Source organism: Ursus americanus, chromosome 20, assembly GCF_024610735.1.
Source record: "Ursus americanus isolate L20-20 chromosome 20, mUrsAme1.1.p, whole genome shotgun sequence".
NCBI classification, from domain to species: Eukaryota; Metazoa; Chordata; class Mammalia; order Carnivora; family Ursidae; genus Ursus; species Ursus americanus.
In genome coordinates this window covers 25,262,901-25,276,321 of record NC_142146.1, presented here as the reverse complement: position 1 = coordinate 25,276,321, position 13,421 = coordinate 25,262,901, and positions in this window count along the sequence as shown.

Here is a 13,421-nt window from a genome sequence, read left to right as displayed (position 1 = left end):
AAGTCCAAAGGGCCGCTTTTGCTGACCGGGGCTCCTAATAGCAGACCTAGAGGGCTCTGCTCAGGGATGGAAGGGTTAAAGAAAGGACTAAGAGCTGAATTTTTAATTTCTCTGGGAAGAGCACAAAGACTTTTGAGGATTCTTAGTGCAGACCTCATGCCTTAGTCCGCTGTGTTTCGTTTCTAGAAGCTTGGTTTACGAAACAACCACCACCACCACCTTCCATGCCCCTGCTTCACATGTTCAGTCTTTCCTCCAGCTTCTTGAATATCTGGAATACAGTTATATTTTCTGTTTTAATGTCCTTGTCTACTAATTCTATCATCTGTGTCATACTGGGTCAGTTTCAATTGACCCAGATGGGTTGTATTTTCTGCTTCCTTGTGTGCCTGGTAATTTTTAATTTGATGCCAGCCATTGTGAACAGTATCTTGTTGGGTGCTAGATATTTTTGTATTTCTGTATTGCTGAGCCTTGTTCTGAGACACAGTTAAGTTATCTATCCCTCCAAGTCTGGCTTTTAAGCTTTGGTAGGTGGGATCAGAGCTGTGTTTCACGTAGGGTCCATTTTCCCCTGCTCCTGGGCACTGTTTCCTCTTAATCTCACACACACTGGTTAGTCCTCAGCTGAACCCTTGAGAGGGACCTGCTGCAGATTGCTGAAATTCTCTCCCTGTACAGAGCTTTCCTCTCAGAGTAGACAATGAATTAGCCCTGTGAATTGTAGCTGTCCTGACTTTCCTAGACTCCTTGTCTCCTCAATTCAGGGAGACCAATGGGATCTGCCCAGGGTTCCCCTCCCTGTACCATGGCCTAGAAATTTTCCCAGGTACTAATCTGGAGAAATTGTAGGGCTCACCTTATTTCTTTTCTGTCTCTCAGGGATCATTGTCCTTTGTGATCTGATGTCCAATGTTTTAAGAGCTGTGTTTTATTTATTTTTTTTCAGGTTTTAGTTATTTTGGGTAGAGGGGTAACGGGAAGCCCTGTTGTGTCTCCAACACGGGTGAGATAACAAACACATCCACTGATAGATGGCTGATATTGGGCTATTATTTAGATACCAGTCCTGCTCAACTGTTTCCTTTCTCCCTGGAGCTCTGTCTTCAGGACTATTGAATGGGATCTACTTGTAGGTCCTTTAAGTACTTCAGCCACCAAAACCTCTCTTGAATATTACTTGAGGCCAATTCACCCACTTTCCAATGCTGAGATTATAGTTTGAATGTGTTGTGCACTTTATGGCTAAAATGCAAATGCTAATACATGACCTCAGTAGGAGAAAAACAGTCATTTTTCTTTATTTATACATAATTTGGTATTTCGGTGTTTGTTTCTGGTACCTTATGCTCTGTCAAGTATTTATTACATGTATACTTTGTGTCCTCTGCTTATTGAGTTATACTGCTACCCGGCTTTGAAATCTTGTACCAGATGCAACAGTTACAGTTAGAAGCTTTCTTATCCCTTGCATTAAAATCATTCACACTTCCCCTCAACTTCCATGGACTCCTTCTTCTACCTCCCTGATGCAGTCACTTTCATTGCAGGAATAGAGTCTCACTTACAGATGTCATGGGAGCTCCGGGGGAGGAAGAACTGACCCTCCCGGAATTTAGAAATAATCCAAGGTAGCTCTTTGGCAGGAGCTCCTGGGTCTTCTCTGAATGGCTCACCATCAGTGTGACTCCACCTCTCCCCAGGGTCGGTTGGTCTCAGATTGATTTCCCGGAAGACATACTCTGAGATGGAGTTTGGGGACAGAAAATTGGAGGGAGATGCCCTTAGTATCGATTCGTGAAAGGGAAGGACACAGGACTGGGCAGAGGGAGAAGTTGAACAGAAAGCCCATAGCACAAATCCTTAGTTCCCAATGGGGAGCTCTGGAGCCAGGATGGCCCTCCTGAGTTGCCCTCAATTGAGGGAAGAGGGGCTGAGAATTTATACGCCCCCATCTACTAGTCCTTGGGTGCAGGCTGGTCCTGGGCAGGGGGCGTCCCCATAGATGGGGCTGCCGAGGGCAATTCCTAGGGAGCGGCTCAGGTCATTGTCATCAGCCTCCAGCCCTCTCAGAAACTGGAGGAATGAGTGATTCAAACAGGAAGCCACCACCTATTGGGTTTTGAAGTCCTAAGTAGTGATTTCAAGTATTGATTAGCTGTGAGAACTTGGGCAAAATCCTTCATTCATCTGTTCATTCAACTGATATTTTTGAAATGCCTACCATGTCTTTTAAGTTCTGAGGATAAAGAGGTGAGATGGTCAAGTTCAAACAAAACCCAAACCCTTATGAAACCTACAATCTTATTTTTAAAAAATGGCATATTCAGAACTGTATTCAAAATGACTGTAAAAAATAATAAAAATTATAGACTGTCTTAAAAAATAAAAGGTAATATAAGTAACAATCTTATATGAAGTACTTCTCAAACTCTAACGTGGAAACAAATCATCCGGGGATCTTGTTGAAATGCACAGCGTAATTCAGTAGGTCTGGGGTGGGGCCCAGAAGCTGCATTTCTGATAAGCTCCCAATTGATGCTGCTGCTGCCGCTGGCCCACAGGCCACATTTTGAGTACTGAGGTTGGAAAGAACATCGACAGGGTGGACGAGGAGGGTCAGGGGGTGGTCTCTGTAAGGAGAGCTTATTTGAATTGAGACCCAAAGAAAGTGATTACTTCATCTCAGTCCTAGCTTCCTCAGCTGCAAAATGGGAATAATGACAACAAAATGTGGCATGTAGTAGGCACTCGTTAAGTATTAATGATTAGTGTGGTGTCGCAGAGCTCACTGAGACCCATCACGGCCCTCCTGCCCCCTCCTACCTCACAACCTTGCAGCTTTTAGTCCTGCTCATTGTTGCTGTGTTCTTGCCATATTTTCTATTTTAAATTCCCAGGAATAGGCATTTGATTGGCTCAGCTCTGTGTGAGCCAACTGCTTTAAGCCCAGCTACGTGGTAGGCTACCAATAGCCTGCCTATTGGCCATCCTTGGCTTTGTGGCCCTTCACTGGCCCGTCAGCTGCATCTGGAGGACACTGGGGTCATATGTATGAACACAGCAGCTTAAGCTGCTCCCTTAGCAAAGGCTCTAAGGCCAGTGTTTAATATGTGTGCCCCGTTAGGTCACTGGTCCCCTTTTACTAAGGCCAGCTATTCAAGCATCCATTTCTACTAATGGACAGGGAGTTCCTTGAGGGTAGGAACTTTTTCTGACATCTGGCAAAGTGTTGGGCATACAGTAGGAACTTAATATTATGGGGGTTAACTGAGCAATGTTATGGAGGCGCCATGTGCGCTGACATGCCCCGGAGAAGGTTTGGAGGAGGCGACTGACAGGCAGAGAAGGGATTTGAAAGACAGGAGGGCTTCCGTGGATGGCGAGAATGCAGAGGGGCACTGTCTAAGCCAAGTTCGCTGTGTGAAGGCCCAACATTTTAGGGCAGACACAACGTCTAGGTTATTCAGAGACTGAGCTAAACGTGAGCCACGTGTTTTCCTGCTACAGATACTAATGGGCCTTTTCCTTAGTCTTGCTGTGCGAGTCCGGGGTCCCTCGCTCCTGGGTGCAGGGGCACACACCGAACAATGAGGAGCAAACACGCCGTGAAGGCATGTTCCGCTCGCATGGACTGCACGAGCTGCAGGGCTGGAGAAGTCCGAAGCCAAGAGGAACACAAACCGAAAGAGAGGCGGCTTCCCAGCGGGTGCTTTTTTCTGCAAGCGTTCACAGATCTTATTTTAAGGTTGAAGCCCCCCAGGTGTCCTTCCTCCTCTTTTCAACTGACAGTTGTGGTTGTGCGTGCGGCGCGGCTGGTGCTGGGGAACGGCCAGCCGGCTCGAACAAACAGCCGCTGTGGCTGTGGATTTCCTCCAGGCCCTGCCTGGAAGCAACAGTTAGAGCTGGGGGGAGGGGGGCTGGGGGCTGGGGCCGGACTTGGAGTCCTGCTAAAGTCTGATTCTAGTTCCCGCATTCTCTTGACTGTTGTGACAATTTTAGCTTCTCCCTTGCATATTAACACGGCCTGACAGGCATTTTGGAGGGGGCAGCCCTTCCAAACTGGACAGCCCCGAACTTTCCAGTGACTATGACCCCCCACTGATGGGCACCCCACTGTGCTGGTCTTTGCAATGCTGTCAGAGCTTCCTTCTCCCCTGAAGAAAAGTTCTGCTTAAAGGAAGGATACAACAGAGTTAGGAGGCATGTGTAAGCTGTTCGAGATCACTCTGTACCTGAAAAGCTTCCAGCTAATCTCTCTCCTGCTAATCTTTTGCCCTAGAATCCTTACTGCACACTGCGCCAGATGAATTCCAACGTTTTCATCATGTTATTACCAAAATCTCCATGACTCCTTTCACCTCCAAAATAAAGTCTCTTCTCCTTTTGTTCAAATTTAATTTTGTCTTCCCCGATCGGGCCCAAACTCTTGTCACCCTTGCATACTATTTTCTGTACGCCAAGTCTCAAATCGAGCCAGACTGGAGAACTCACTGATCCTATATCCTACAGTTCCTATCTCCAGGTCTTGGCCTGCAAAGTTCCTTATGCCAGCCATGCATTCTCAGGTCCTGTCCCTGAGTTCATTAGCTTTTCACGTCGAACTGAAGCCCCACTTCCTCCAGCCTCCAGGATGGCTCCACTCCCAAACCTCTCCAGGACCCTTCATGGCTGAATCTTAATCTCATCGGGATTATTCGTCAATTTTTGATGTGCCTACACTCTGTTTCTTCAACTAAGACTGTCAGCCCCTAGATGGCAGGGACATTTGCCTACAACCAGAAGAGAGCATTCTAGTTTAAAGAGTTAACTAGAAGCTTGTATGAGGAATGCTGTTAGTTACAAATAAATTGGATCAAAAGCAGACCTTGGAGGTCTCATGATTGAAATTCTAATAATACCAGCACTATATATACTGGAAATTAGGAAGTTGGCATATCAGTAGACTTTTGTCTCTGGCTGAGTTGTTTTCTACAGTCAGTGTGGTGTAGTCGAAGACCTCTCCGGGGGGAGTCAAGATACTATACTCTCCTCTCATCTCTGCTGCAAACGAGCTATGGTGGGTCTTACGAGCGACCCTGCTTCCCTGGGGCCCAGCTTCTCTAAGCTGTGAATGTCAGAGAATATCATAATCTCAGTTACGATAAAGAATTAATCAAGAAAGGGCAAGGCCAGGGTGGCACATTTTTGTAAATGTTCAAGTTTAAACTTTTGTCTTTGTATTTCTCTGTTGGTTTTCTCTCATTTGGATCACCAGCTGTCTCTCTGTCTTTCTTTCCTTTTCTCCCTTTAAGTGTCAGTAAATCTGATAATGATCTCACTTTCCTTTTATTCCTTCCCTTGTTCTAACCGCACTCAGCGTGTTCTTCTAAGATAAACATTTCTCAGGCCATGAGCGCTGAGTGCTGCCCTTGTAAGCTCCCAGAATCTTTGTAAAAAAAAAAAAGAAAGAAAGAAAGAAAGAGAAAAAGGAATGAACTCTTAGCCTGAGAAAACATCTTTCTTGTAATTGAACATTGCATTTCCACTCAAGAGCGCCAAGTCTTTAAAAAGCATGACCTCATTCATCTCTCATCCCCTGTCAGTTCATAGGATATGTGGAGGTGAGGGTATAAGGAAAATGTCCAGTATGCCACCCCGTTTTACAGAGTGAGGAATCAAGACCCCGAGGTCCCAGCAAGTGGCCCTAGGGGTCCAGTGAGTCCCTGGCTAGTAGGAGAGCAGAACACAGGATTCCCGGTTTCCAGCGGCTTCTACAATCGCAGGCGTGGGGCAAGTTTGGGCAGAATCTTAAAGAGGCAAATTGATTCCTGTGAGCCAAGTAAGGGTGCTGCCCCTGGAAATTTAGAGAGGTGATGAGTGAGAGCAGTGATGTGCTCTGATTGGAGACAGGTGAAGGAAAAGGGGTTCATTCACCCAGAGACTTTTCATGAACAAAGAAAAGAGGAAGCTCCATTGAGGCAAGACCAAAGGGAAGATTAAAAAAAAATGACCTGGGCCTCCTTGAACTTTATTTATTGGTGTCCGACCCTAACTAACAAGCTGTATGATTTGTGATCTGCTTCAGAGTTGGGGACAAACTTTGCCTTGGGACCTGATCAGAGGTGGAAATATCAGAAAATGAATGAAGCTTAGGTTTGGGGCCCTTTTTATAGACCTTTCCTAAGACCCCGGGAGGGCCCTAGCAATGGGTCCCCGTGGCTCTATCTTTCAGTAAAACCTGCGAAAGTAAGATATTCTTCGTCTTAATGATTCCCCCGAGTTACACAAGCTTTAGGACTCACAAAATGTGAATCTGGCCCTGGACCTGACGCCCCACTGACATCATATCCACGTGGAGCTTTTGTGCCCCAGGGAACCCCCCTCCCTAAATGGAGCTGAGCTTCCTTAAACTGCCAAACTACATGTCTGCTCCGTGTCCTCAACACACAATTGCAAGCCCTGGTCCCAAGGCAGGAAGCTAGCCCTCCTGGAGTGCTTCGTAAATGCCACCGAAGTCCAAACTTCCCATGTCTTACTTTTTCAAGGTGGGGAAACAGATTCAGGGAGGTCTGGTAACCTGGTGAAGGTCACATGGCTTGAAAGTGACCCAGCCCCAATGGCAACTCATCCTTGTTGCATAAGCGGGAATAGCTGGAAGGGAAAAAAGCGATCCTGAGGTAAAGGGAAAGCTCTTTCTTTTTGCTTGAGCCTCTTTTCTTTGTTTTTGTGTTTCCTGATCCCTTTCTTTCTGCGATTGCCATCAACGCATGTTTATGGCGCCTGTGGTCTCTGCAACAACTTGGGATAGGCACCCGAGGATGGAAAAGTCAGTTCTTTGTAATTTAAAAGAGGGAACAAGAGGCGCCCGGGAGGCTCGGTCAGTTGAGCGTCTGCCTTCAGCTCAGGTCATGATCTCAGGGTCTTGAGATCGAGTCCCGCATCGGGCTCCCTGCTTCTCCCTGTACTCCCTGCTCGTGTCCTCTCTCTCAAATAAATAAATAAATAAAATCTTTTAAAAAAATCATTAAAAAATAAAAGAGGGAGCAACATAACTACAGAAATCATCGGAACATGGGGCAGTAGACAGATACATCGTGCAAACGGGGGCACAGCTGGGGGTGGAGGAGAAAGGCAAACACCACAGGTGATCTGAGCTTCAGATAGTAGGAGGATGAAGGCAGCTGGGGAACATGTGCACGGAACCTGTGACGAGAGCCCAAGGAAAGAAGACAAAATACAAGCAAGTAGTGTTGTCTTTAGACCTAGGCAAGGGGGGCAGGGCCGTTCAAATCCCAGCTTCCCTATTCGCTAGTTGTGTCCCCTTGGGCATTATCTAGCTGCTCTGAACCTAGTTTTCTCATGTGTGAGATGGGGGATGAGACGCGAATTCTCACAGCCTTGTTCTGACGGTCACACGAGGTAACTTCTGTCAGGCACTTAGAACAGTGCCCGGCACTATTTGATTTTATTATAATCTGCTGTTGCTATTCCTCTAAGAAGAGGGAATTTGGTAGCCATGGAGTCTTTTCAGGAATACTGATTTTAGTGGGTTTCTGAAGAAAACAGTGCTGAAGGAGCGAGTAAACATAGCATGCAGGACGCTACTGAGGAGATGAAAGGAACGAGTAACGCAGGGCACTTTCTCCAGCTGGTCGCGGGCAAATACAGACCAAATCTCGCTGAACCACCGGAAGGGTCCTAACCAGACCAGGGTTACCTGCACTAATGAGCCACACGCAATGCTTCTCTTCCGCTTCCAGGCAGAGAGATCTCGTTAATGCTACAGAGGGAATCTTCCAGAAAATGCCACATTCAACATCAGCACACCTGCTTCATACACCCTGAGCTCCAAATGGAGAAAACAAGCAAAAAAATTGATTTAAATTATGCAGGTGGAGGGTAATTAAATATTGATATAATAATTATTAAATTATGCAGGTGTAGGATAGGTTTATGTGAAACTTCTGGAATCGCTGCAGGAGGGGTATAGACAATGAAAAACTCTGCATGGGCTCTGAGCTGGAAGACAATGCTGTGAAGTTATGGTTGAACTGGGCAGCTGGTTAGCTCCGCATTCATCTGTAGGTAGAGAGCTCTCTGGATGAGTTCACCCAAACCAAGGGCAAGGCTTCCCCGAAATGGCCTGAGCGCATAAAAGAGAAAGCACCTCTGATCAGGCAGTCCTAAGAATTAAAAGAAAACATAGAAAAGGAAAATGACAGAAGCCTCCTGAATCATCTTATTTTCATGTAAAACTATCATCTGAAACGACAACACCAACAAACTGATTTTCATCTCTAAAGTAACGGTCATGATTTCAAAGCCAGAAAGAAATAGCTCTGCTGTGAGCAAATGGTGGAGAGTCGAGCGTGAGGCAAGGTTTGAGGGGCCATGAGGTGGAGTCATCCCAGGTCGGGACCAGAAATGGGTTTGTAGACGGTGGCTGGGATAGGCACACTTGTCACAGCGAGCTAGTTTGTTCGAGGAAAATTCTAGTTCCAAGGCAGTGAATTTTTATGTTTGACCATTTTGTCACTTGTGTCACTAAAAAAGAATGGGCCAGATGGTGGTCTCTAGTATGTTTTTCACAGTGTGGCGTCTGCAGAGGGGTTTACCCTAGCTGGCCATTAACAATCAGTCTGAACAGCCTAAATGAGAGTCCGATGTTGAAAGGCAAGAAAGCCAAATGCTGAAATGTTCTTTAATTTCAAATCTCGGATGAACTTAAATGTTCAGTTTTAAAAGCCACAGTGACGGTCCTAGCCAGTGGATGAGATGACAACTTCAAGTGTCTGTTTAAATAAGCCACCCCCCCTTGTTAAAATACAAAAAATTACGGTTATACCAAAGAGTTCTCATGTGTAGCCATTCAACGTTTTGACTTCGGTCTTGGGAGTTTTGACTTTAGGTGAGTCAGTGAGTTTAGAGGTTCTCACACTTAAGCAAGCTTTAGAACCACCTGGGGGACTTGTTAAAGCACAGATTGCTGGGCGTCATCCCCAGGATTTCTAATTTAGTAGAAACTCGCACTTGGAACAGATTCCCAGGTCGAGGTTCCCAACTTCCCAGCACATTCTCCACTGCTGGTGTGGGGACCACACACATTTTAATCACTGTACTAAAACATCTTCTAGTTCAATTGAGCTCTTAATTTTTTTTTTTAAAGCCATAAACTCTTGAGAATCTGATGAAAGCCATGGACCTTGTCCTCAGAAAAAGTATACAGCTAAACATAGACACTTGTAATTTTAGGGAATTTATCCCGGGGGGATTCCAAGAGTGTCTGAATAAAAGCCCTTGTCCTATCTAGAGCAGGGGTCAGCAAACTTTTTCTGTAAATGTCCAGATAGTAAATATTTTAGGCTTTATGGACCATACAGTCTCTCGACTCTGCCATTGTGGTGGGAAAGCAGCCAGAGACAGTATGCAAATGAATGGGCATGGCTGTGCTCCAAAAAAACTATATTTATAGAAACAAGTGCAGGTGAGCAGTATTTGGCCCATGGGCTGTAGTTTGCCAACCCCTGGTCCAGGGCATGGATATTCAAGTCAGATATACCTATGTAATTAGCTGTGCAACCTAGGGGTCCATTCTTAACCTAGTTCAGCTTTGTTGTCCTCATCTGTGAAATGGGGTGTGATGATTCTTGTTCTAAAGTCTTGTGTTGAGAATGAACTGAGCTAATCTACCCAAGGTTCTAGGCATTTCACTTGTGTTGCTATTTTTATATTTCACTGTATTAATAATAGTAAATAAATAAATGCTAATATTCTAGTTCTGTATGAATCACACACGTGTCACACAATATTAGTTCTCGTTGTCATTATTATTGTCAGGCAGAGAAGTTGCACAGGAATTACCCAAGTGCAAACAAAGAACTGGGAATGCAGGATTTTGTCCTAGAATTGTGAAATAAGAGGGACGAAGGTCTAGGAAGGCCCTGTGTGTCCCAGCCACTGTCTTTCTTTACACGCTCTTCCTGCCCACTGTACTACTGACACCCGGCTCTTCTCCTAGTCCATATGACCTTCATATAAACTCCCTCTTTTCTGGAACGTTCTTTCTCCTCCTTACCCCATCCTTCGAGGCCTCTGTTTAAGTGTTACTTCCTCAGGAGGTAGGTCAAACAGGACCATGTTCTTTTCCCTTGTGAGTTATTAGAATTTGTACTTATTTACTTGTTTATTTACTGGATTGTTGAAAGTCTTCGCCGTTAGGACTATAGGCTCCTTGAGGTCTAGACCGTTTCTGTTCTGGTCATCACTGTGTATCTGGAGTTTAGCACCAGGCCTGGTGCTTCGTAGATGTTCAAGAAATATGTAGTGAATGAAGGAGCCACTTCTACTCAAGGTTATTCTTGGCTCAAAGCAACATAACGAAAGTCTGCCTGTGGTGCCTTGTCCAGTGCTCCTGTCTCTAGGTACGGGTGGGGAAGGTGAGGGTGCAAGAGCAGGGAGCTCTCTGACTCAGGAGGTTCTGTGCCGTCTGCTGCCTTCCACGGTTTTTCATGGTCAAGCTCCCCCTCTCTCAGTGTCCTCTCCCAACTGTCACATAAAGCCAAACCTCAAACCAGTTCCACTCCGTGCTGACAGACCTTCGTCTCCAGGAGCAGTTGGTTTTAACAGAGAACTCTGGGGATGCGAAGCCAGAGCAGAGCTCTTTAGTGGTTGATCTCTAGGTCGAGGTGGATGGACGGGTGCGATAAATTATGGAAGAGGAGCCATGCCTGGAATCCTTCAAATCTCAGCCCAGTGTCAGCTGTCCTCTCTGAAGCATCAGGGCAAATGCTGGGATGTGAGAGAGGCATTTGCTCTTCCTACAGGAAAATCCCATTTAATTCCCCAAACATACTGATATAAAATATATTGTGTAAGTGACATTAATTTAGCGGTTGTTGCTACTGCCGCTGCTCTTTTCTTTCTTTCTCTCCATCTCTCTTCCTCCCTTCTTCCCTTCCTTTGTCTCTTTCCGTTTCTTTCTCTTTCTCTCCCTCTTGCCCTCTCTCCCTCTCTCTCCATCTCTCTCTCTCCCTCCCTCTTTCTGTCCTTCTCTTCTTCTCTTCTTTCTCTTCTCTTCTCTTCTCTTCTCTTCTCTTCTCTTCTCTTCTCTTCTCTTCTTTCTCTTCTCTTCTCTTCTCTTCATCTTTCCATAATGACTTAAGCTCTTAATCCTAGTTATAGTGGAGAAAGAGGAAGATACAAAGAGTAATCATGACTAACCATGGCTGCAAGTCTATTGCTAAACTCTGGAGCTCCTTAAGCTGCCTGTGGCTGAGTAGAGCTGAAATCCTGTACAAAGAGAACTAAGCTTAAAATTTAGTCACCAGCAATGAGGGTGGAGTGTGTAACAGATCTGGGGTGCTACGTCCCATCTCCTAGACTCATCCCTATATCAGCAGCCGTGTTGATAGATAGCGCTGTGCACTCTGACAGGATCTCCTTCAGCTCCAGTCACGTAGCCACCCACATTTATGCCTGACATGTTTCTTCAAAGTTGGGGGAGCCTTGGGGCACCTGGGTGTCTCAGTAGCTTAAGCGTCAGACTCTTGATCTCAGCTCAGGTGTCGATCTCAGGGTTGTGAGTTCAAGCCCTGAGCTGGGCTTCACTTCCGGGTGTAGAGCCTACCTAAAAAAAAAAAAAAAAAAAAAAGCTGGGGGATCGTATTCAGCCAGTATGTAGAGATAGAGAGATAGCCTGGCAGGAAAGGGGAGTTAACCCAGCAGGGGCAAACCTCAGCCAATGGGCTGTGGGAGCTAGTGCCCTAGAGTCCTTTGAACAGGGGATCCTGGGAAGCATTTTGTGCTCTCAGAGGTCCCAGGGGAGTCGAGATCCCCTGTCTGCAGCAGCAACCTCAATGACCCATCTTTATAGTGTTTTCTTTTCCTAGTCTCACTCTTTCATCCCTTCACTCACGTCCGTGTGTGTGTGTGTGTGTGTGTGTGTGTGTGTGTGTGTGTTGTTTTGTTTCGGTGATGGTGGGACACCTTCCATATAAACTACCTGCCCCCAAGCCTTTCCTTAGCCTCAGCTTTTGGGAGAATATAAACTAAGACAAGGGGTGATTTCTTAGTGATGCAATGAACTTAAAATAGTTTTACATAAAAGGTGGTGACTTCCTATTTTTTTCATTGAAGACAAAAGTGAAGGAAATGGCTTTGGATGGAAACATCTGGGATGTAGAAGGCAAGGGGTATTTCCTGGAGAGAAGTTTCTGGGCCAGCACTATCCAACATGGGAGCCACCACATGTGTTAGTGACATCAATGTGGCTAGTGTGAGTGAGGAGCTGGATTTTTAGTTTAATTTAAATTCACTGAAATAACTACATGTGCCTCGTGGCTACTGAACTGGACTGCACAGCTTTAGACATTACAAGGAAAAACGCCTTCTGGAGGTTTAAAAAGTAAATTATGTGGCCGACTCGACTGGTTTCCAAACATCTATTCTTGCAGAATCCTCATTTTATTCAGTATGTTGCTGTGCCCGGTTAAAAAACACGAACGAAACCTGATTTCCCAGACTTTCTTGTAGCTGTGTGAGGTCCCAGGAGCTTCCCTTCCCATAGAAAAGACGTCTGGAACAAAGGAGTCCTGCTCTTTGTCTTTCCCGCGTCCCTGGTCTTCCTGCCTGATCATACATGACGCTTGCAGGTGCAGCCGTCGTCTAACGATCGGCAGGAAGACAGCTGCCTGTAAGATGGAAGAAGCCTGGGTCCGGAGGCCTTCCTCAGTTTGCTGCACCAGCCTGGCCTCCTGACCTCCAGACCAGGTTGACTGAGGCAAGTAAAATCCTGATCCCTGTAGCAGAGTGCATCCTGACTGGCGTAGACCATTTTAACAGATTCTGGGTGCAAGTAGATTCATACTCCTGTGTCGTACTTTTATATTGGAGATTGGGAAGTCATGGAGCTGATTGTAAAGCTCTGCCTGGGTATGGCTTGGAAAACTTGGAAAATGAGTATAGACAATAGCTATAAACTAGAAAATGTGATCCTCTCTGGACATCTGCTCAGACGATACCCCTGAATCGGAGTCAATGGCAGTACTTTGGAATAATACAGAGCCGCTCTTCCGGAGGCTTTATGAGATGTCTCTAGATGGCTGAAAGTCTCAGACGATGGAGGACGGATTTGCTGCAGTGCGGTTGGGGCCTCTGGGTGGGGCTAACACACTGTACATTCTTGACACAGAATGGGGCCTAGGTCAGAAGGGGGCCAATGCAGGACCTGGCACTGAACAGATAACCCCACCCCCACTTCACCTCCAATTACGATGGACAATGGTGCTGAAAAGTTGCATAGCCCCCTTGTAATCCATTTTCGAGCGTTTGGTGACTATTTGGGGACCAAGTCTATTTCTTCCCCCCACGTAGATCACCAACTAACCACGATACACACGGCTCTGCCACAGGAAAAAGATGCCTCACTCTCCCAGGCTTTC